The sequence below is a fragment of the Choristoneura fumiferana genome, chromosome 19 (assembly GCF_025370935.1).
Source record: "Choristoneura fumiferana chromosome 19, NRCan_CFum_1, whole genome shotgun sequence".
NCBI classification, from domain to species: Eukaryota; Metazoa; Arthropoda; class Insecta; order Lepidoptera; family Tortricidae; genus Choristoneura; species Choristoneura fumiferana.
The window spans coordinates 508,150-532,430 of record NC_133490.1 but is presented as its reverse complement, the minus strand read 5'-3'; the positions used below and the strand labels follow the sequence as shown (position 1 = coordinate 532,430).

Genomic DNA, 24,281 nt, shown 5'->3' with positions numbered 1-24,281 from the left:
GTACCTTTAGATGTCTACTAGAGCACGTACTACATCGACACATAGATGATACTTCCCCGAGTCAAGAACAATGAGATATGACGCTACACTGTGAACGCAATTAGAAAGTCATTTGTCAGGAATTCGAATAGAGTTGCAAATTCGGCGTATGACAGAACAAGGGAGGTAATAATGGGAAGTGGGGGGGCTACGAGTAATTAACTGAAAACGTGCTGTAACCTGTTTGGATACAGTTTCAGGAGTATGTGTGTATTTTATATGTGTGTATTTAATACTGTTATTGAAGAAAAAGTAAAGAAAGAAACACTATTAGCTATTTACGTAAAGTTTTTGAAGTGGTGTAGGTTTTAAATAATTTATTGAATCAGGCGTTACTTTGCGGAGGTCCATATCAATGAGCTAAAAGAATTTCCTTGCTCACCCGCGACCTTACGATAGCTAAGCTTATGCAAAATATGCGTGTTCATGCAGCTCCTCCACCCCCACACTGTAAGAACACACACACATCACACAAACCCATCTATCACCACCACCACACTACACTGACGCGTTTTGAACTCAACCAGAGCTCATCTTCAGAGTGACACAACCGTACACCATGCTACCAGTTGTTAGAGACAGAGAGAGAGAGAGAGAGAGAGAGAGAGAGGCCTTAAAGTTTCGTAAAAAAACGTGGAGAGCTTTCGCTGGCCAGAGTCTACCATAGAAATCTGTACAAAGCAACAAATCCGTCCGCTCCGTACGTCTCGATTCCGATGCAGCCTAAAGGTGCGATCAAACCACTGCTTAAAAAACGGTGACGGCACGGAATCGCAGTGACGACGCACCGTATGCACACCGTTTTTTGCATGCTTTCCACACCGCTGCTTAAAATACGCAAACGGTGCGGAATCGCAGTGACGGGCCGTAAACGACAAGACTTTTATTCGGTAAAGTCCTGACGTTTACGGCACGTCACTGCGATTCCGTATTTTAAGCAGCGGTGTGGAGAGCATGCGATAAAAACGGTGCGCATACGCTGCGTCACTGCGATTCCGTGTCGTCACCGTTTTTTAAGCAGCGGTTTGGTCGCACCTTAAACGATCACACTTTTTTTGTACTTTTTTTTTGTCAAACTTCAAACCTAAAATTGCTAAAAGTGGCTCCGAAGCGGTAACGTTTCGTGTGCTCTGCCTACCCCATTTGGGAATGCAGGCGTGATGTTTGTGTGTTCGGTGCGTGGTCACGAGTGGATTCAAAGTCACAGTAGACTTTACAGATATAGTTCAATGGTTTTCCATTGTATTTTATTGGAAAAGTTCGTATTTATCCTGCTTCAATTAGCTATCAGTATCCATCGCACAGCCGTACATTTTGCATTTTGATATTTGGCAATGAATAATTAACATTCCATATTGACATTCCATATTATTGGATATTAAAATGTCACTCATTTAATACAATAAGTAAAAGCATCATTTTTAATACAAGTTTTTTTTGCTGACTGTACTTTTAGTCTACTTTACTTGCATTGTTACCCAAACTATCTCAAAATTCATTCACACGGTACTTACGCCATGTCTGTAAAAGTATACAATAAATTACCTACCCAAATAAAATCAGAAACAAAAGATAAAAATTTATACGACTACTAAAAGACTTTTTAACTCAGAAATGTTACTACAGTATCCTTACTATTATAAAGGGGAAAGTGAGTTTGTTTGTTTGTTTGTTTGTTACGCTTTCACGCCGTAACTACTGCACCGATTCCTATGAAATTTTGCATACGTCATATTAGAGGTCCAGAATAAATAATAGGATATTTTTTATCCCGAAAAAAATTGCCATTCCCAAGGGATGACCAAAAGTTTGTTTTTGTATTCTAACCGCGGAGCTGACTGAGCTGACTTAATAATGTGTTAAAAAGCATGCTTGCTTGCTTGCTGCACCATTTCTTGCATAATCACATGCTTGCTTACACGATTGCTTCCACGCTTGCTTGCATGATTTAATGCATGCTTGCTTGCATGCTTGCTTGCATGCTTGCTTGAATGCTTGCTTGCATGCTTGCTTGCATGCTTGCTTACATGCTTGCTTGCAGCAGAGCTTGCAACATTCCTTGCATAATTACACGCTTACTTACATGCTCACTTTCATGCTTGCTTGCATGCTTGCTTGCATGCTTGCTTGCATGTTTGCTTGCATGCTTGCTTGCATGCTTGCTTGCATGATTTCTTGCATGCTTGCTTGCATGCTTGCTTGCATGCTTGAATGCATGTTTGCTTGCATGCTCGAATGCATGCTTACTACTAGCACTATTTCTTGCAAAATTACATGCTTGCTTGCATGCTTGAATGCACCTTTGAATGCATGCTTGCTTGCATGCTTGCTTGCATGCTTGCTTGCATGCTTGAATGCATGTTTGCTTGCATGCTCGAATGCATGCTTACTACTACACTATTTCTTGCAAAATTACATGCTTGCTTGCATGCTTTAATGCAGCTTTGAATGCATGCTTGCTTGCATGCTCGAATTCATGCTTGCTTGCACTATTCCTTGCATAATTACATGCTTCCTTACATGCTTGCTTACATGCTGACTTGCATGCTTACTTGCACGCTTGCTTGTATGCTTGCTGCATGCTTTAATGCATGTTTGCTTGCATGCTCGAATGCATGATTGCTTGCACTATTCCTTGCATAATTACATGCGTCCTTACATGCTTGCTTGCATGCTGACTTGCATGCTTACTTGCACGCTTGCTTGCATGCTTGCTTGCATGCTTGAATGCATGTTTGCTTGCATGCTCGAATGCATGCTTGCTTGCACTATTCCTTACATACTTGCATGCTTGCTTGCATGCTAGAATGCAGCTTTGAATGCATGCTTGCTTGCATGCTCGAATGCATGCTTGCTTGCACTATTCCTTGCATAATTACATGCTTCCTTACATGCTCACTTGCATGCTTGCTTGCATGCTAGAATGCAGCTTTGAATGCATGTTTGCTTGCATGCTCGAATGCATGATTGCTTGCACTATTCCTTGCATAATTACATGCTTGCTTGCATGCTTGCTTGCATGCTTGCTTGCATGCTTGCTTACATGCTCACTTGCATGCTTGCTGGCTTGCTTGCTTGATTGCTTGCTTCTTTGAAATGTTAATGGTTAACGCGAGCGAAGCCGCGGGTAAAAGCTAGTAAATGAATATTTAGAAGAATAAAGAAAAATAGTCATCCTGTTAGTATTTTTGTAATTAAAGATTATCTCATTGCACTAGGTATTACTTGTCCTATAAACTATTCATTTTGTGATACCACATAAGTTCTAAGTTTATGTTATTTCTAAATAAATGTATAGTTTATTTAGATACCCTTACATAAAGTTAATTTATAAGTGTTCCTTAAACCTCTTCCTAATAATTACATGAGGTTAAAATAGCATAATATGTTATGTATAAGTTAATTAATGTAATTCATTTTAAAATTGCCACGCCCCAACAGGGCATCATTTTTTTATATTTTTTGTGTAAAAGGTGTTGCAATAAATAAATACTGAATACAATACTAGAAAAAAAAAACTACATTTGCATACTAATTCTCAAGTCGATGCCATTAACCGTTGAAGAGTTCCGTCCTGCGGAGTCGATCCTGGCCTGACTACCAAGATGTCACTACCAAATTATTGAATTGTCTTACATACTCGTAAGTATGCAAAATTTCAAGTCAATCCAACTACTGGACAGGTGAAACAGTGTGTTAGGACCTTGTGCAAGGTCCGCCCGGATTGCTACCACCATCTTGCTTGCTAATCCTGCCGTGAAGCAGCAGTGATTTCACTGTTGTGTTTCGGCGTGGAGAGTAAGACAGGCGGCGAAACTACTGGCACTTGAGGTATCCCATCTTAGGCCTCTAGGTTGGCAACGCATCTGCAATACCCCTGGTATTGCAGATGTTTATGGGCGGTGGTGATCTCTTGCCATCAGGAGACCCACTTGCTCGTTTGCCCATCCAGTCGAATAAAAATGAACTGGTAATCCCTGGTGTGGTATAAACTATTGATAGGTAAAGGCTAGTCCGTCATCATTTACATACAGGAACCATACAAAACATTGGTATGCATTGGTAGCCTAAAGCTTCATATTCAGTAACTTTTTACGAATAAAGCTGTTATTCTTACTTGTCTGACCCCATATTGTCCCGCGTATCCCACAATCGCTTGCGGTGGCTTACGGCCGCCATATTTGTCCGAGACCACATTTATATACTCTAACAATTCTCCGGTCTCTGTTACACTTTATTCCCAGCCTCGTGCGGAGTTAACCGACTTATGTTCCAAGTCGAATTGGACTTTTGGCTGGTTATTTGCAAGGCTTTATTTCTTTGCTTGTCGCTGTTTGCTTTGGGGAATGGATCCAGGATTTTTTGTCAGGTAGAAATCATTGTGGACTGGCTGGAAGTAACTGGTACAACGATATCTTTACATTAAATCTAGACTTATTTACTGGACCCGTTTCTCTTTTTTTTAGTTAGTATTTAATGTTTTTTATATGGCACAGTCTCTGACGTCAAAATGGACAAATATACGAAAACACCAGCCATTATAGGCACACGTGCGTCACTCGTTCCCGTAAAACAAGCAAGAATCTACATATGAGGCATGTCTACTAATCTAGCATACTTTACTAATGGAAAACTAGAACTAGAAACATACCTGTGTCCTATGTATAGTTGAGTACACTCCGGTATACACTGCGTAGATGTAATGACACACGTTTTTCTTTGTATAGCGAGGCTTTCAGGTACTACACTACACAGTCTGTTAATACCAGCGAACGAGCATTTCTTTTATATCATCATCATCATCATCCCAGCCTATATACGTCCCACTGCTGGGCACAGGCCTCCTCTCAGAACAAGAGGGCTTGGCCATAGTTCCCACGCGGGCCCAGTGCGGATTGGGAACTTCTTTTATATACTTAGTACTTTTTGTTTAGTCAGACGTTTTAATTCCTAAGCTAAGCATATATTAGCATAGTAAAAGAGGACTACTATGATAGTAGCCTGGCTTGACCTCACAGGCAAAGCGTTGTTGGTTCAACCAATTCAACCAACCAAACCTCTGAGATTATCGAATTACATTAAACAAATACATTTAAAATTTGTGCGGAGCAATTCAATGGTATGGGTGAAGTTTCCAATCCGCATTGGGCCCGCGTGGGAACGGCTTAAGCCCTCTGATTCTGAGAGGAGGCCTGTGCATATATAAGGTGGGATTATGATGGTTAGTTTTTATTAGCCATTTTCTATGTCCCACTGCTGGGCAAAGGCCTCCCCTTCGGATTTACAACTTCCCCTGTCGGCAGCTAAGTTTTGCCAGTCGTAGCTAAGTTAGTTTTGGTTACCTATAATTAGATAAACATCTACCTGGAAGTCTTCTACTTGATATTTACGTTTTTTAACCCCCGACGTAAAAAAAGGGGTGTTATATGTTTGACTGCTATGTGTGTCTGTGTGTCTGTGTGTATTTCTGTCTGTCTGTAGCACCGTAGCTCTTAAACGGGACCGATTCGAATGCGGTTTTTTTTTCTAGCGATGGTTCTTAGACATGTTTTATCAAAATCGATTCAGCCGTTTTTGTTATATTGAACTTTGAAGTGAAACTTTCCAACTTTTTCTTTTTTTTTCTTGATTAGGTTATGTATATTAAATTATAATTTTGTATGATGTATTATCTGTTGGTGATCCTTAATAAATAAAGATAAAATGCGTCTGAACTACGACTAGCTATGGAGCCGCATTAGCTTGCGTTTCCACCAGAGATGTGCGAAGATGTGTCGCGAGGAATCGGTTTTTCATGAACCAATAGAAACGCTTCATTTACCCCTCCTCGCACAGCACAGCTCTAGTGGAAACAGCTGAGCGGAGCGGATAGGTAAATGATGCGTTTTTATTGGTTCTTGACAACGTATGCGCACATCCTTGGTAGAAATGCAGCCTTAATGCTGCGTCTTCTGGTTCGTTTAACTTAAATATTCTTAAGTAAATGCTTTGTTAACCTAAGCTGAGACACTGTAGGCTACATACAGTCTGTAGCTGGCCTTACGAAGTGCAAAAATTCGCTGACACTTATATTATTCAATAAGAGTGAGACGGCATTTTTTTTATTCGACTGGATGGCAAACGAGCAAGTGGGTCTCCTGGTGGTAAGAGATCACCACCGCCCATAAACACCTGCAACACCAGGGGTATTGCAGATGCGTTGCCAACCTAGAGGCCTAAGATGGGATACCTCAAGTGCCAGTAATTTCACCGGCTGTCTTACTCTCCACGCCGAAACAACAGTGCAAGCACTGCTGCTTCACGGCATGACACGAACTTCGATTTTCGAAATTCATAGTAGCCCCGCTATACCTAGAGCCGCATGAGGGTAACGCTCTGTTCGCGTGCCTCCCCAACCTTGACCCGGCGCCGCGCCCGGCGCCCGCGCCCGCCTGTCTAACAGCCTAGCTTACCAGTTAAATTAATGCGTGGAGCTTTTGGTTTCATTATATCTTAAGTAACTAGAAAACCTGCTTTAAAATAAAAAAATCCGCATTCAAATCGGCCCACCCGTTTAAGAGCTACGGTGCCACAGGCAGACAGTCACACAGACACACATAGCGGTCAAACTTATAACACCCCTCTTTTTGCGTCGGGGGTTAAAAAGACAGAAGAAGAGACATGACCTTCAAGCCTTCAGGAAAAGAGCGTACTAAAAGGTCGGCAACTCACTTGTGACTCTTCTGGTGTTGCAGGTGTCCATGGACGACGGTAATGCCTTACTATCAGGCGATTCGTTTGCTCGTTTGCCCCCTATATGCCATAAAAAAGTAAATAGCTAGCCAATGATTATTTTGGAATAGTTTATTAGTTGATTGATAATATTTTTTGAAACGTACTTTATGCAATTACACAGAAACGAATTTTGGGTTTGAGCCAGTCTATAAGAAGTACCTACTTTATGCTTCCATGTGTTTCTAGAAGCCTTTTGTTTATCCTTATCGACTTTAGTGGAAAAATCACGAATATTTTTCCTTAAACACATCATAATTATTTTAAATTCATGAAACGACAAAAGACTACGTACATACTTGGACTTTCATACATAAATACCCTCTTTGTATCGCAAACCTGCAAGTCACATGTAATATTTAAAGTACGCATCGACGGAGCGACCGCATTTTTCCCGACCATAAGCCTTTAATAATTAATACTTGAATGAAATATATAACAGTTCGCGCCTCGCCGCTGAGGGCTCATGAATTATGACAGCGTTGAGACTACGCGATCTGCAAGTCCTTTCTCTGTCCATTGCTGTTTTGTCAGGTAACTCCTGTGCGCTGAGAGTATCAGCAGCAATGAACAGAGGACCCGGTCTTCGCGCCGCTGCACGCTGGTGTCCGTTGTCAGCGGTGTGGCGTACGTGTTCTCTGTTCATTGCGTGTGCTGGCAGGTAACCGCTGTGCGTTATGCGTGCGGCACATGTACCCCCATCACTATCGTGGACACTTTTTGATCTTCTTTGTCAGTTGTCACTTGAAAATGTACTTTGCGCTGAACTAAAAACAATTACTTTGCTCACCCGCGACCTTACGATAGCTACGTCTATGCAACCAATGTGCGTTCATGCAGCTCTTCCACCTCCATACTGTAAGAACACGCACACACATCACACAAACCCAACTATCACCACCACCACACATCACGACGCACTTTGAACCCAACCAGAGTTCATCTTCAGAGCGACACAACCGTTCACCATGCTACCAGATGTTAGACTGCTCGCTTTTATATTTCTGACAAATTGCACGTTTTAATATTATTAACTTTATCAAGTGTTACGAAATTATTGAAATGTAATGGCTGCTCCGAAATTAATGATGGCGACAGTTTTTATTGCAAGAAATCGAAGAGGAGCCGGTTGGAAAGTAATATCCTAGCATCTTCCACACTTGCAGAATCAGTTTCACCAACTGTTTTACTGTCTACGGGAGCAGGTTTCAATCTGAAACTCTTCGGTTTTATACGAAAGATTCGAGCCTTTGATCCTTCTGAATTTAACATGTGTTTTATTTATACTTTGAGGCAAGACGTGAGAGTAAAGAATCGTTGAACTGAGGTGTAGATGCCGACGTCCTTATTAATGTGTGCGAAAAGTTTTTAGGTGCGATTTATTTTCTTCTCATCTTATCTCAGCCTATATACTGTTTTTTTCAAAAAGTTGTCTATTTTTAGTTGTCCACTTAAAAAATAATAATATATATTTTCTGACGCTATTTCAAAACAAAATAATAAGTAATATTGTGTTTAAATATATACAAAACCTTGTGGTAAAAGTGATAAAAAGTCAGATATTTCATCTTTGTTGTTGGATCCAATAGAAACTTTCGATGTAGTTACAAAATTACTATTTTTTCCTCACAAGATTTCGTGACGTTTTCCTGACGTCAAGAAATTTTGGATGTTTTATGCAGTTTATGTCCTTAGTCTTAATAATTTCTTGACAAAACTGATTTCTTGTCAGTTTCGTGACGGGACAACTTTTTGAGAAATACTCATATACGTCTCACTGCAAGGCACAGGCCTCCTCTCAGAACGAGAGGACTTGGGCCGTAGTTCCTACGCGGGCAGGTTTCCTCGCGATGTTTTTCTTCACCGTACAACTCGTGGAAAATTTCAAGCTTTTATTTACTTGATCATCATCAGCTGGTAGACGTCGACTGTTGAGTAAAGGCTCTCCCTTAGAATATAACGCCACAATGAACGATAACTCGCCACTTGCATCGGACCGGTTGCCTTGCCCGTGCCCGCAACTCTCGCAATAACAATCATCAGTCCCCTAATGGGAGGCCTGCAAGCATACGCTTCGTGGTCGTCACTCGAGGATTCAATTCAATTCATTTCAAATAACAATATACATTGTGTTTGAAGTTAGAATACATGTCCAAACAAGTAAATTAAATAGTTCAAAACCATTTATCATAAAAACTAAAAATCAAATTAAATAAGTTTCACATAAATGTCAGCAATCCAACAATCTTTCTCCTCCAACGGTTGTGTTCTTCGAGCGATGTGGCCCGCCCATTGTCACTTTACTAATATTCTATGAAAGTAACTATCAACGTAGCGTAGGACGCCCTCAGACTCGGTGGAGCGATGATCTTCGCAGGGCGGCTGGCAAGAGCTGGATGAGAGTAGCCGAGGATCGTGCTCAGTGGCGTGCCATGGGAGAGGCCTATGTCCAGCAGCGGACGAACATAGGCTGATGATGATGATGATGATGATGATGAACTATCATAAAGGAACGACCTGTGCTACAGAAAAGCAATTTTAAACTATCCGCCGAAAATATTCAAACGCTTTGAAATATTCACGACTATGGAAAATTACGTGCCTCCTAAAGTTGAAGCGACGAAACCGCCGCGTCAACGCGACGTGGCTCGAATAGCGCAATAGTTGCCAAGCTCGTGTCTCGAACAGCTGCGATATTATGTGACGTCACTTCGGTGGGCTTTGGTAGTTTGAAGTTTGATAATTTAAATTTGAAAGCTACTGTTTGAAAGTCTTAATAGACAAGAAGAGGAAGGAATCGTGCGGTAATTTTTTTTTACCGCATGTTGTTCAACACGGCATTATTTAGAAACAAAAATCAGCTGTCTATTGTAAATCAAACTAAGGTTACATTATTTCTTAAGTAGGTGCTTAGAGTAATCTTTATTATTTAAGACTTCTTTTCTTTACATTCTCTGTACAATTTGGAGGAGGTGGTTCTCGCAGTAAAAAGCGCCCCTAACAAATTCAAATTCAAATCATTTATTCAGTAAATAGGCCGCAATTGGCACTTTTACACGTCATTTTTTAAACTACCAGCGCTTTCGGAAAGACCATCATTGCCAAGAAGAATGCGCCGCAAGAAACTTGGCAGAAAGCCATTATTTCAACATAAAATAATAACAAATAAAATACTTAAAAACTACAGTATACCATTAAATAAAAAAAAATACAAATATAATAATAATAATACAGGGATGTATGGGGTCCCTTAGTTACAAAACTAAACACTAACTATTATCTACGTTCAGTGGAAGTGTAGACTGCTTCCACCGTCATAAATAAAAAAAAAAAAAACTGAAATTTACATTACATAATGCATATAACGCTCCGCTGTGGCAGATATTAATGCAGGTGACTGTACGGACAAAATAACATTGTTAGAAGTCGGTTATAAAGCTACTGATATTACAATCGACCCAGGAGACTTTCTGAAGGTCGAGCGCGTGTGGCGACCACGGCAATCAATAGGCCGTGGGACCGTGGCCGTGGAGCGCTAACTGAAATACTATAATAATAATAATAATAATAAAATTTATTCAAATTCATTTCGGTACAAAATAACAAAATACAATATTTCACTTAAAATCTATGTAACACGTGTGCCTGAACTAGGATAATTCCTGTGTCTCAGGCTAAACGAGCTAACATTTACATACTAAAAATAATCACCAAGGAAAAATTAACAAAGTACGGTGTTATATAATAGGTAGTATTTACGTAGAAATTACACAAAATCAAAATAACAAAATTTTAATATATTTACTTAAAACATATTATCAGGTCAAACATAAATACTATGCGTCAGTGGATTTTTACTGGGTTAGTGTTGGTTCATAGATTGCTGATTAAGACATCATGTCTATTACATTTGACCTAGAAATTGTGCGATTGATTGTAAGTGTTGATAAAATGTGCATAATGAATATTAGGATTATAATTAACCTCACATGGCGATGACTCCGACACAGAGAAATTATCTAGGTCATCAATCAATCGGCTAGTCATAAGTCATAATGTGTAAATAACTAAAGTTCTAAAATAATAATAATAAACTAATTTAAGTACGGCGCTCTTAGACACCGTCATAGTCAATGGTATTAAGGTACCTCTTTTCTGCAAGTAATCTAGCAGGACATTCGGGAGTCACCCGTCTTATGGCCGCACGGTTTTTTGAAATGCAGACAAGTAGCACATTTTGGTGGTTCGGCTTTCCTGGTGCATTGTTTGATATCGTGCCCGGTTTCTCCACAGTGTCCACAAATGGATGTCTCCCGTCGACAGGACTTGGCGGCGTGTCCGTACTGCTGGCATTTAAAACACCTCGTTACCAGGGTGAAATCTCTAACGGGACAGGATGACCAGTGCACGAACACTCTCTCCTTTGTAATTAAAGCCTTACGTATTTGAGCAGGTACTTCTAATACGTAGTTACAGGTCTCGGCCTCTTTTTTTCCCCGACTTATGGCTGAGTTTAATCGAGCTCATAAAGGTTTCGTATGTCATACCTTCAAATGTTCCGGCTAAGTTTTGTTGGAAGATGCAGTTGTACACTTCCGTTTCCTGCATATCTGAAGGCACTCCAACAACCACAATCCTCGGTTTGCGCTTGTGCGGTTCATCCATGGTAAGCCCCGACGAGGTCAGCTGCGCAGACTGCTTCAACTTCTCAATGTCCGCCTTGGTGTCAGTGCTGATGATTACTCCGCCATTTCTGGTCTTGTGTAAACCTCTTACCTGCAGCTTCAATTGTTCAGGTCTGATTAATTTCTGAACAAGGCTTTTTGTCTCCTCACTGGTCTTCATTTTGTCACTGGGATAGATCGCTACGGAGCTGACATTACTGGGCTGTATAAAGGTCCTCGCATTTCTTTTTATGACTTCGGCGAAGGAGACAGGTCCCGCTGTAGTTTTCGAAGATTCTTCGATACGTTTTTTAAGGTCCACTAACTGCTGTGAAAGGTCTCGATTGTCTTCCAGTACCTGAAGGGACTTATGAAACTGTAGAGTTTTCTGCTTCAATGCCTGGACTGCACGGCCAATTGTGAAGTGCCATGACCTACTTTGCGGCAAAGATTGCTTATCCTCAGTTTCTGCTCAGAATTCAGTTTCCCTTCCGAGGATATGGCGCATACTTCATTCAAGCACTGCTCGATTGAGGTCATCCAGTTCTGGATCTCGGACGTCGATACGATTTCAGGAGGATCCTCTGGTCTAGCGGGCGTGCTGCGGGGGGCGGGGGCGGGGCCAGTCGCGCGCGCAGGCGAAGATGTCGGGCTGCGACGCGTTAGCCCGCTCCGATTAAATGGACTATTTTCCATACTAACTGGGCAATCCATTTTTTACAATTACAAGCTTTTATTTAGTTTCACCTGTCCCGTTGTCTGTCTGTAGTCAAATCTTGCACAATCAATTCAATTCTTGAAAGTATAGCTCCAACGATAATATCGATGATTCCGCCAATGTCGAGATTGTAAATAGTTATTTATGCAACTGTGTCGTAATAGGGGTCGTTAAAACACGAGTGTGGTTTTATAAAACGAAGCGTAGCGAGAACTAGGTAGGTATGTCTGCCCCACGAGCTGCGCCCACGACGACCTGCTGCTGCTCGTCCTGCTGAAATTTGGTACGCAAATGTAGTTTTTAGGGTGTTAGGCCATGTTTATTAGACACACGGCACTGCCTGGTAATTAACCAGAGGCGGTTTTACCTACGGTGCAGGTACAGGGTGTGCGTTGCACACGGGCGCAGCGGCGTGAGGGGCGCCGGCCATGGCACTTTCTATGAACCTGTGCCCGTGTTATGACACCGTTGCACACGGTCGCTACATGAGCTAGAGACGCCTCTGTAAATATCTTTTTGGCCAAATCGAAAAAAAATACTTTCGTGCATTTACCTCTTCAAAGATGCATCCTAAAGGTAGTCCCACCGGTGCTGAGTAGCGAGAATAGTGTTTTACTAAATAACTTACTATCCGGCCGCAGTGACCTAAGCAGGTCTTGGCCTTGAACATCAGAATACGCCTTGTTGTTGTTGTTGTTTGGGAGCGTAGGTTGGAATCCTACCGGCTGCGCCATGTTGAATTATTTATTATCTTAAGGAGACGAATCAGAACACACACAGTTAGATCTAGCCTGACTTTATTCATGTATATTACATTATAAATATTCTACACTTACTTTATACGGTGTTGAGTCAGCTCTTGCCAGACTTTGACCACGAGATCTAAAAGGTCTGGGACGTCCCTTTAGCGCGAATGCGTTACCTGGGACGACCAATCTGCGTCAACTCGCTTGTCCCAAGGACGCTCTCTTCACGGCTAGAGAGGATCGAGCTGTGAGTAGAATGTTTTAGTTTTTTCATACTAAAAAAACACTCTTCTCGCTACCTCGCCGGCGGTGGGACTACTACATAATAAGAACAATAAATGTAGCAATCAACATTGGAGCCCATAAAACTGGTAAACCACATTGACAACACCGTAACGCCAATGTTAGGTAATGTTCCAACAAACTCCACTATCGTGCTCCGTGCACTCCAACTTGCGCAATCGCCGTTAAATTTGGTTTAATTACGACCCGGGCCTGCGGTCCAAAGGTTTTGGAGGCTTTGCTACAATCACATTAGGATGTACGTGTGGCTTAAGACACGAACTTATGATCGGAAATGGAAGATAACAAACGGGAACAAGGTGCGAGCCAGTTGGCTCGTATATTGCCGGTTTTATTGGTACCGAGGGTTCAGTTCATTGGCGTGCAGTGACAGGGTAGGCAGCGCTAGCAGCTGCCCCCTCTCGCACCTGCCTCCACCACCTACAAGATAGACTGCACGAGTTACGCCTTCCCCTAACTCATGCCCCGTCCTTTATAGGTAAAATCTCGGTAGAATAAATCTCATGAAACAATTGAAACAATAAGACCTAGTCCCAAACTAGGCAAAGCTTGTACTTTGGGTACCTACCTACTAGGCGACGGACAAAGAATATACTTCTACAAACGTCCAGGACTCGAGAACAAACATTGTTTTTATTTATATCTGCCCCGACGAGCTTGTCGATATGTGTATCCTGCCCGTCCTAACCTACGGCGCTCAGTCCTGGTCGTTGACTGAGGCTCAGAAGTCCAGACTCGAGGTTTGCCAGCGAGCTATGGAGCGCAGTATTCTAGGTGTTCGTAGATCTGATAGAATCAGAAACACTGACCTGCGCTCAGTGGCGTAGCTAGGTGCACGAGGGCCCCAGTGCATTGGGCCCTCACCCCCTCTTTCCACGTACATAGCTTGAACTTATATTGGCTTTCTAAATTATAGATAGGAACAAGAAAGTTGAACTTATCCCTAGTAGGCTCGAGGCTCGAGCCTGTTCACAAGATTTTTTTTTCCTCTCGTTTTATTTTATGCTCCTCTCTTCTTGAAGCCTAGGTTAAAGGGCCCCCTGAGCTCCGGGGCCCTGGTGCACTGCACCACCTGGCCCTACGATAGCTACGCCACTGCCAGCGCTCCAGATCGCAAATTGTCGATGTGGGGATGAAGACCGCCAAATTAAAATGGGACTGGGCGGGACACGTCTGTCGTATAAATCCGGATCGCTGGGCCAAAGTTATCACCAATTGGTTTCCCTGTGACGGGCACCGGAGCAGAGGTAGACCTAGGACGAGATGGCGGGACCGTTTCCAGCCACACTGGCAAGATTCGACCAAAAGTTAGGGCGAGTGGAAGCAAAAAGGGAAAGCTTTTGCCCAGCAGCGGGAGTGGCAGGACACACTATAAGCTAAGTAAAAAAAAACTGCCCTGATTGAGGATCGATCCCGGGACTCAGGCTTCATAGTCAGGTTCTCTAACCACTTGGCTATCCGGTTCGGTCCGGTTGTCAAAATAAGTATGTCAAAATATACGCTATATACAAATTTCAATGTTAACGGAGCCCTCCTAAAAAAAATTACACAATGCGTTAATCTTTGTCCAGAGGAGACTGTAAATGATTTCTATCTTTCTGTCTTCTTTCGCTCTCATTCTTTCTTCGTTGGCTTACTCATTTAGTAACCACTGGTCGACTGTCCCTTGGACCGTGGCCCTGGCTGGTCGCCGATGATTAACTCGCAGGTAACGATGGGCTTAACGAATGCCCCCTATTCAATTATTGGGGATCAAAGGCTCCCTAACACTAATGTTTTGGGACAACTTACTGCCCATATAATATACGGCTGATTGTGTCCCAATATGTCGCCGGTTTGTGTCACTGAATGATCACTCTTGATCATTGTTTGATTGATGTTCGCGAAATTCTTAGCTGTTAACTTTAACCATGCCCGAAGGAAGGGGGATGGCTGAATGGTGTACGGTCTTGATCTTAGCAAAAAAAAGTAGAATGACAGCAGCCCCCTGTACCGCAAGAGTTACAAGTGCACAATTGGACAAAATTGTAACATTTTACTAAGACAAACTTGACAACTTTGTTAAATTGTAGTACTTGTGACTTTTGTGGTACAGGGGCCAGATGTTTCGTTTATATGCCTGTCTGTCTGTGGACTGACACTGACACTGGATAGTCATAGATACCTGCAAATATGTACGGTACCCTCCGTGCACGAGTCCAACTCGCACTTCGTCGATTTTATTGAGTTGAATGCTTCATTTCATTTCACGTAAAAAAAAATCGTGTTTAGAATTAACAAAACAACTCTAGCTGTTTTTTTCCTTAAGTCTTTATAAAAACATCCTAAAATTCCGTCCATTCAATCCGTCCGAAAGGAAACCTCACACACACTACTCGTAATAAAAAGGGTCTCACACAACACAAACCTCATTAGCCTCAATGTATCTCCACGCAAAATGATTCGGATTCCTTTTATGATTAATTAAGAGCCATAAAAAGACGTCCCCGGAATTGCGGTCATCCCGGGACTCCCGGACAGCGGGATGGGATACGCGGGACAATTATGTGTTTTGTTTACATTGTTCTCTTGGCGTGATTTGTGGACGCGAGTTAACGCTTTTTGGGAGCCGTTTGGATTTTCGCTTTGTGCTGGATTGGGTGAAATGTATAATGCGTAAGACACAAGTCTAAGGCTGCGTTGCTACCAGAGATGTGCGAGGGTTTGTTGCGAAGAACGTTTGTCATGAACCAATAGGGATGAAGACTGGGTTAAAAATATATCATTCGATTTATTTAGTCCGACAGATATGGAAAAATATAGGACACGTATTTTTTCGTTTATCAAATTATTAAAAATCGACAAAGGTAAAGATCATCAAACTTTCGGAATGGGGGCTTGTGACGGCACTATTAGGTAAAAATCTTACCATTAGTGACTTCACTCGAAACTTCTAAGCACTGTATCCTCGTCATTTTTTGTTTGTCAAACAAAAAAATATATGTGTACAATATTTTTTAATTATCTAACTGACGGACTAAACAGTTTTTTTTAGTCGTCTAGCCTATTGTAACGCTTCGTTTATGTAGGTGGGCCAAGCAACTATTTAGTATAATGTTGATGGACCTATTCGTTCTGCAGAGCTGCAGGGCTACTACGAAACTCGAAACTCGAAGTTCGAGTCGTGCGGTCCCTCTCGCTCTCGTATTAAATAGTATAAGTGTCAGAGGGATCGCACGACACGAACTTCGAGTTTCAAGTTTCATAGTAGCCCTGCTGTTTCCACTAGAGCTATGCTGAGCAAGCAATGTCTAACTTGTGTCTATCTTTGTTTCAGGTATGCGATAAATATTTAGAAAAATGGCTAACCGGCACGGTAAAACAAAGCAAACTGCATGCGTGTTCAGTGCATATTGGAAACTTCATACACACCATTGAATTGCTTCGCAGGTTCGCACAGGTTTCATCACGTTGTTTAACTTCACCGTACAGGTCGCGGTAAAAATTTCAAATGTAATAATAATGTATTTTATTGTAATACACATGAATTTCGAAAAACTCAGAGGTGCGAGTCCGGATTTGGTGCGGTCGCAGCCTTACATTTTGGAGGGGGTCTCTAATAATAATACGAGAACATCGCGGCTAGGGGCAAAAAATTGCTTTTTTTTATTTTGTAAATTTTTAGAAGGATTTTCAATATGATGTGTACGATTTTGTAGGGGGGGGGAGGTCATGTCCCCTGTGACCCCCCTTCGGACCGCGGCTGATCTCTGCTTGAGAGGCCACAGGTCAAATCACTTAGTCTAGATTTCAGATATAACAGTAAACAAAGCATCTTAGTTCAACTAGGAATGTGTACTTTTAATGTACCTACATTCCTTTCAGCAATGGAACTCTCAGGTCCCTCCAGGACCTTCCAACTCCCCTTATAGTCCATCCAAGCCACCAAGAGCCTGGCACTTCGAGCTCAAGTTTACTTTAAATTCATGTTTCCATTCTGTGCCATTTCGGTTGCTTTCAACTTTACTTATATGCTTTGTCTTCTGATTTTCAATAAGTCAAATTACTCACTAATGACTGACTGATGGCAGGTGTTGAAATTCAGCCGGACTGTAGAGGCACTTCAAAAACTCACCCTCCTGGTCAAGCTTTATTTTTCTCCTATTTATTCTATCCTCTCCCGCAATCGTACCAACATTATAGCATCTCTCAGTAGGGTTACTACCACATAAATTATAAGATGTGTTTCTACTATGTTTTTAGCAACTATTTAACCCCCCTCACCCTGGTGATACGTGGTGAGGGTTAACACTACCCCCGCCTACTTAAAATCACGTGTATTTTTTATGTACAAAATTAAGTTTAAAAATTCTGAATATTATCTTTAATTAAAATACAGGTATACCAGGACCACGGATTAGCCAGACAGAAAATAAACACACGTGATTATTTTTATTACACCCCCCTCCCCTCTTGTGATGTTTCGTGGTTTTTTCCGAACCCCCTCCCCCCCTTTCGAACCTCACGTGATTAATGGACGGCCCCTTACAGTTTTGATGTTCTCGCGACAGTTCGCGACACGTAAATAGTTTACATACACACACACACACAGCAGGAAGAATGTCAATTAGGCAGTAGCTCGACAGTTTCTTGTTGAAAATAAAGCTATGTAACAGCCTTTGTGTGTTTGCGACCGGCTAGGTCTCGGTTAGCATTACTTGCTCGACCTAATTCAGGCTCCGGCTCGAGTGCCCTGGAGGAGACTCAACGAATTGCAAGGAAATCTTGAGATCGGAAAGAATACCATTTAGTTCGCCTTTATTTTCCGAAGTACTGTTGTTTTACGTTCTTTAGTTTAAAATCCTTGTTAAATAGGTTATAATTGTCTTTGAAAACAACTGTACCTAACTGAAGTTTTAGTGGTGTTTTTAATTGAGTTCAAAAAAGGAGATTATCAATTCGATCCCTATGTATTGTCAGAATTGCACAGTTTTTGAATATGTTACCAGTGTTACCAGACTTTTATAGTTGCAGTTTTGAAGTGAACTGTTAATTTCAGCAGTTTGAATGTGTAGATGCAACAGACAGTTACTTTCATAATTACAATATTAGTAAGGATTTTGAAGAATTTCTCTGCTTGTGTTATCATTTATCAATCTCATTCAACATGCCATGAGACAAACTAAAACTATTTTCTCAAACCCTCACCGCTCACCGCAAACAACTCTTTAATATAGTTCCAAAGTTCTTGTTACGAAATAATACAGCCATATATCCTTAAACAAACTCGAAAAGAATAATACAGCAATTAACTGGTCCGGCGGTGCTCCGAAGTTATGCCGCAACGTTACTCGGTTATACAAACTTGGATTATTAATACAACTATTTACCCAACTTACAGTTAACTGGTACAAGACATATTAACATAGATTACGACGCTGATGGTTGCAAATATTCTTTAAGAGAAGTCTCTGCGTTCCATTCTCCATACAAACGTAGTCCCGGTCTCATTTGAAAACTAGGCAACAGAAATAGATGAAATTTTTTAAGTATGGATTAGACGTAATTATCTATGCCGGTGGTTTCAGATTTTCATATAAATGTGTATTATCAGAATTAAAGGAGCTCAAAAGTCGACAAAAAAAAGATGTCAACTTTGCACGAGAATTACAGAGTAATAAAGCATTTTTACAATAATCGAAAAAACCACAGGCATAGAAAATATAATGAGTATCTTGATTGTAAAATATAATTGATTTCTGTGCTATACTTTTCGTATAATATGAGGACAACGAAACCCAAAATTCAACCGCCCAAATCTTGAAAAGCCTACAGCTATCTCGATATAAATTACGGACGTCGGTGCGGAAGGCATGGGGGAGTATGGGGGGACGGCTGCGAGCGCTTATGTCACGAGCGATAAAGACAGCTACATCCCAAACGAATACCTAACGCGGCCGCGCGGGCGGCAGGGAAACTTCTCTTAAAATCTACTGCACTATTTAATTTTCCTTGCTTCTCCGCTACATACCATGCTAAATCTTACTGATATTATAAATGCGAAAGTTGTCAGTGTGTGTGTGTGTGTGTGTGTGTGTGTGTGTATATTTGTTACTTCATTTACTGAATCAGGCGTTACTTTGCGGAGGTCCATGTCAATGAACTTTGAATTTTGCAATTTTGAAGGTCGCGACTCGCGGGTGAGCAAAGAAATCCTTTTAGTTCATTTGTTACTTAATTCTTCACGCTAAAATGGCTAAAATGAAATTTAGTATATAGATAGCTGGACGAATGTTGCAAACTCCTTGGAGTTTTATACTTTTTTGGTGTTTTTGAAAAGTTCTTTTTTTGTATATTTTTCTTTTTTGTGTTACATGTCATTGTTGTTTGTTTTTAGCTGTCATATTACTTGTGTTTCTTTCGGTTGTGTCTGTGTGGTCAAATTATATTTTTATCCTTATCTACCGGTCTTTGTATCGTATATCCTACTGGTTCCAACGTCCCTCATCCAGCCAGCTTTTAAAGTTTGCTGTTCCTTTTTAAAAACTGAAATGTAATGCATCCATCCATCACAACTCGCTTCGCAAATATCCGCGCCGGTGGTTCGCGCTGAAAAATGAACTAAACTGTGCTATCGCCCGCTAGTACTACCAGCCAAGTGGCCACGCGCAGAGCAAGGTTCCGTATATGCGGCAAATCGTATATTTAATGCTAGTCTTTTCGTCTTTGGCTTCGCTCGCGTAAAGCATTAGATCTGATTGTCGAATCACCAAAATTGTATCGTGTGCTTCATTTACGTTGTACAAAAAACACCTGTGCTGAATTTCATGCTTACTCATATCACGGTGTCACGGATTTTATCAAATCAATCATCAAAGAAATTTGGTGAAATGATAAAACGAGTTGCCTTTTTTGACCGATTTCGTTATTTAACTAAACATATTCAGGTAATTGATCAAATAACTATTTTTTCTAGGAAAATGATAAAATGGATTCGCCTTTTTAACATCCCGCGTGATTTTATACCTTAGAAATTTGTTCATACTGTAACGGGACTATCAATGATACCCATCAATTATAACTTAATAAGCAGTGGCAACACTGTCGCTTATGTCAAAGTGAAGGAAGGAAGGCTACGTCACTTACGGTCGGTTGTCTTTTGATTTGATTCACTTCGGAACGAGACGTCGTTGAGTAAGGTTGGTAACATTTTGATTATTGTATTATAATTGATTCTGTTAATAAATACCTGTGTCATATATAACTGTTTAAATTACACGCCCAACTGAGATCCCGTCACAATACCTATCTTTGTTTTTGCCATTTCTCTGTGACATATACAGCCATGCAAATTAACGGTTTTTTAGTATTTTCTATTAGTGCCTAAGGTAAGCCTGTGGACAGGCGGTCTTTTTTGGAATTTCATTCGTTTTGCCATTTTTGACTACGGAACGCTAAAAAGGCATATTTGGCATAAATTCTCATCTAGGCATACCTTTTAGCTTCTACCGAAAAGTCCCAGTTTTATTGCAACATGCAGCACGTTAAATTTTATTCTCTCGACGTTGTTTAGTGTTTTTGCTTAGAAATATTTATCTGAAGCGTGTAAAGTTTAAAAAATGTTTGGGGAAATGTTGCTTTTCGCAGTCCTTGTTTGAATGTAAGTGAACGGGGTTAAAGAGCAATTTAAATTCATTTATGTCGCTCGTCCCACCCCACATCTGTTGCATTAAATGTTAAAAATGGCGACATGGAAATTTAAATGGCAACAGAACCCCGTTAGCGTAGAGTTAGCATTTTCGTTTGGCAACCCTGTAAGAGAGAGAACCGCGAGTTAGAGCAGTTATGACTTCGGTTGTAACCCCTTGCAGTTTTATGTACAAAACCTTTGTGTACTTGCCATCACTGACGTCAATTAACTAATATGTAATTGTAATCAGGCGGAAGTCCATTAATGAACTAAATTTTTTTTTCCTCACCCGCGACTTTATGACAGCTAAGTTTATGCAAGATGCGTGTTCATGCGTCAAGTGTATTGTGGTGGTGGTGATAGATGGGTTTGTGTGATTTGTGTGTGTTCTTACAGTGTGGAGGTGGAGGAACTGCATGAACACGCATATCTTGCATAAACTTAGCTATCATAAGGACGCGGGTGCAATGAGCAAAGAAATTATTTTAGTTCATCTTCGAGATTTTCTAGATTTTACGTACAGATATCGACGGTGAAGTACCAAGACCTAACTGAAATCTCGATCATGCAACTTAGCTTTAGTAGGGGGGTGCTAATGTCCTCATCCTTCGCCGTCGATATTGTGTGTTCCGACCGGAATTTTGAAGTAAGTAGAGCTGTCTACTTACCTTTCAACCAAATCCGTCCTGCGGTTTTAGTGCAAAAGAGTAACAATCTACTCGCACCCATGCATAGGATTTTCCTAGAACATAACCTGTTATCTGTATATCTTTCTGCCGAGTTTCTTGCGGCGCATTCTTCTTGGCAATGATGGTCTTTCCGAAAGCGTAGGTAGTTTAAATAAATAATGTGTAAAAGAGCCCAGGGAGAATAGAATAGAATAGAATAGAAGACATTTATTCACATTCACAAAGACACACAAATACAACCAAACTAAAAAACAACAACAGCAACACAAATAAAACAAAAAAAAAAGAAATACAAAAATTAAAATATATGATTTTGTGTGTCCCGCAGAAGTGAAACGGCCGCTGACTCAGCATTATGCTGAGGCGTTAAACGCCTGCAGCGCTGATATTCTGTCAGAACCGTCTGTGACGCGGAATGATACACAAATATACTCACATAAATAAAATTAAGACATATAAATATATTTTTGTAAGTGAACAAGAAATAAATAAAAACTACAATAAACATATAAGTAAAAAACAAGGGACAAATAAGTTGTTCAAAAACATCAGGCTGGCGTACTCAAAGTGCCAGGGAGGCGAGGTAAATGAAGAGTTTCTATTCGTTAATGAATAACATATTCCTTTTAAGCGATAAGACCGCCTATTGTCTACCCTGAATCTATGTGTTTATATTATAAGTTTTTATACTGCTTTATGGTGTGCAATAAAGAATATTTGTATTGTATTGTATTGTATATTCCTCGCAACACATTCTCGCACATCTCTGGTGGAAACGCTGCTTTATGGCACCGGAGGCATACGTCTTTGACATTAGTGGTAGGTACAATTTGAACAATATCACTTTACGGCGGCAAGTCTTTTCTCACAAGAAACACGTGTAAATAGCATTCAGCATCTAAATTACAGAGCCAACGTGTTTGGTATCTCCCCGTGTCGCCTCCCCAGGAGATTTACCCTATTCCGGGGAGATTTACCCATTCCCGGGGAGGATTACTTTTATATCACATGACTCTTGTTTGCCCGGGATTAATGGCGGCAGCTCCGAGCCGCGATATTGGAGGCTTTGCTTTTTGAGGGTAGTTGTGGTTTTGGCATGGTAGTGTGTTATTGTTGACGGTACTTTGAATCAGGAGCGGGATTCAAAGTGTGTGCGGATGGAATGGTGTTTAGTTTGTGTTTACGTGACAGTTTGGAAGTAGGTTAAGATCAAATAACTGACTTTGTTAAACACCCGGAGAGATACGAGACATGTGAAGAGAGAATCTCTAGACAAATTACAGGCAGAAAAGACTTAGGAAAATCCATAGCACCCACCCTCAGAGAAGTTCAACATAGCACAAGAAACCAAACTGTAAATTGTACAATATCCTATCAAAAGACCTTAAGTTTATATGTTTATTATGATATCAGTGAATTCATTGGTAATAATAATTAATGATAAATTAAGTAAACATGTCATGTTTATAGATATATATTGATTGTCCGACACAATGTAAATTGTTAAGGAAATAAATACTGAAAATACTGAATACTGAAAGCTTGTACGCGTGTTTCTTTAATGAAAATTGTTGCGATCTTTATGATGAGTTCAAGTTATTTGGTATAGGTAAGAGAAGTTTAGGACGTATTTTTTGGAATAACTTTCGTCGCCGGTTTTAATGTTGTACCCGTTTGTTGGCAAGTATGTTGCTCAAAGTAAATTGCCGAATTTTAAGTGTAATAAGTGGATAAAAATCAAATTCAAAGATGCCGTTAGATGATTCATACTGTACTGTACTTTTTCATTATAAATTCATCAGTTTCTGATTTTCTGTACAAACGGCACTGCCGTGGTATCGTTGCATCCCTTTCAATAACAGGCAACCGACGGTATGTGCGAATAGTAGCGCTGCTCAAGGTCATTGAAGTTTGTCGTCTTAAATAAAAAACCGGCCAAGAGCGTGTCGGAAATAGGGCACGCCTGAAATAGAGTTCCGTAGCCATTACGAAAAAATTAAGTACTTAATATTTTTCTAACGATTTCGAATTTTGTACGGAATATTCCAAGTTTAGATATATTTTATACCTTAGGCTAGTAGAGAAAAAACTAGATACTAATAATTCTCAAGAAAACTTAGGTAACTGTTATAGGACGCTCGATTTTAATGAAAATTTGCACTTTGAAGTTGAATATTTTGCAAACAAATCACTGAATCGAAAAATCGTTTTAGCAACCTCCTAATGGTTTTAAAAGACCTATATATCCAACTATACCCCACTCTACAAGGTTGGATGAGAAAAAAAAACACCCCCACTTTACGTCTATGGGAGGTACTCTTTGTACCATTTTGTCGGCATAGTTTACATAATATATATTCGTGCAAAATTACGGCTTTCTAGCATTGATAGTCCCTGAGCAAAGCCGCGGACGGAAAGACAGACAGACAGACAGACATGGCGAAACTATAAGGGTTCCGTTTTTGCCATTTTGGCTACGGAACCCTAAAAATACCCATTCGTATTTCTCTTTGAAAGGTGAATGAATGGATGAATGATTTATTTGTTTAACATAGGTACGGTAACGGTCAATAATGTGTTAATGTAGGTATGTTAAAGTAAGTATTTCTGCTTCAAGAGCCTTTTGCTTTTAACTTTGAATTGCACCTATTATTGAAATTTCCCTCAAAGGAAATTATGCTC

General features: G+C 40.6%; 1 protein-coding gene and 1 pseudogene across 2 annotated transcripts in view; one reads left to right on the top strand and one right to left on the bottom strand.

Annotated features, from left to right (window-relative positions):
* The window catches only part of Cals (calsyntenin 1), a 273,816-nt gene that overhangs the window by 192,686 nt on the left and 56,849 nt on the right, over nt 1–24,281 (top strand). The gene's annotated exons all lie outside the window — the stretch shown is intronic.
* Nucleotides 10,370–12,170, bottom strand: LOC141438728 (uncharacterized; annotated as a pseudogene).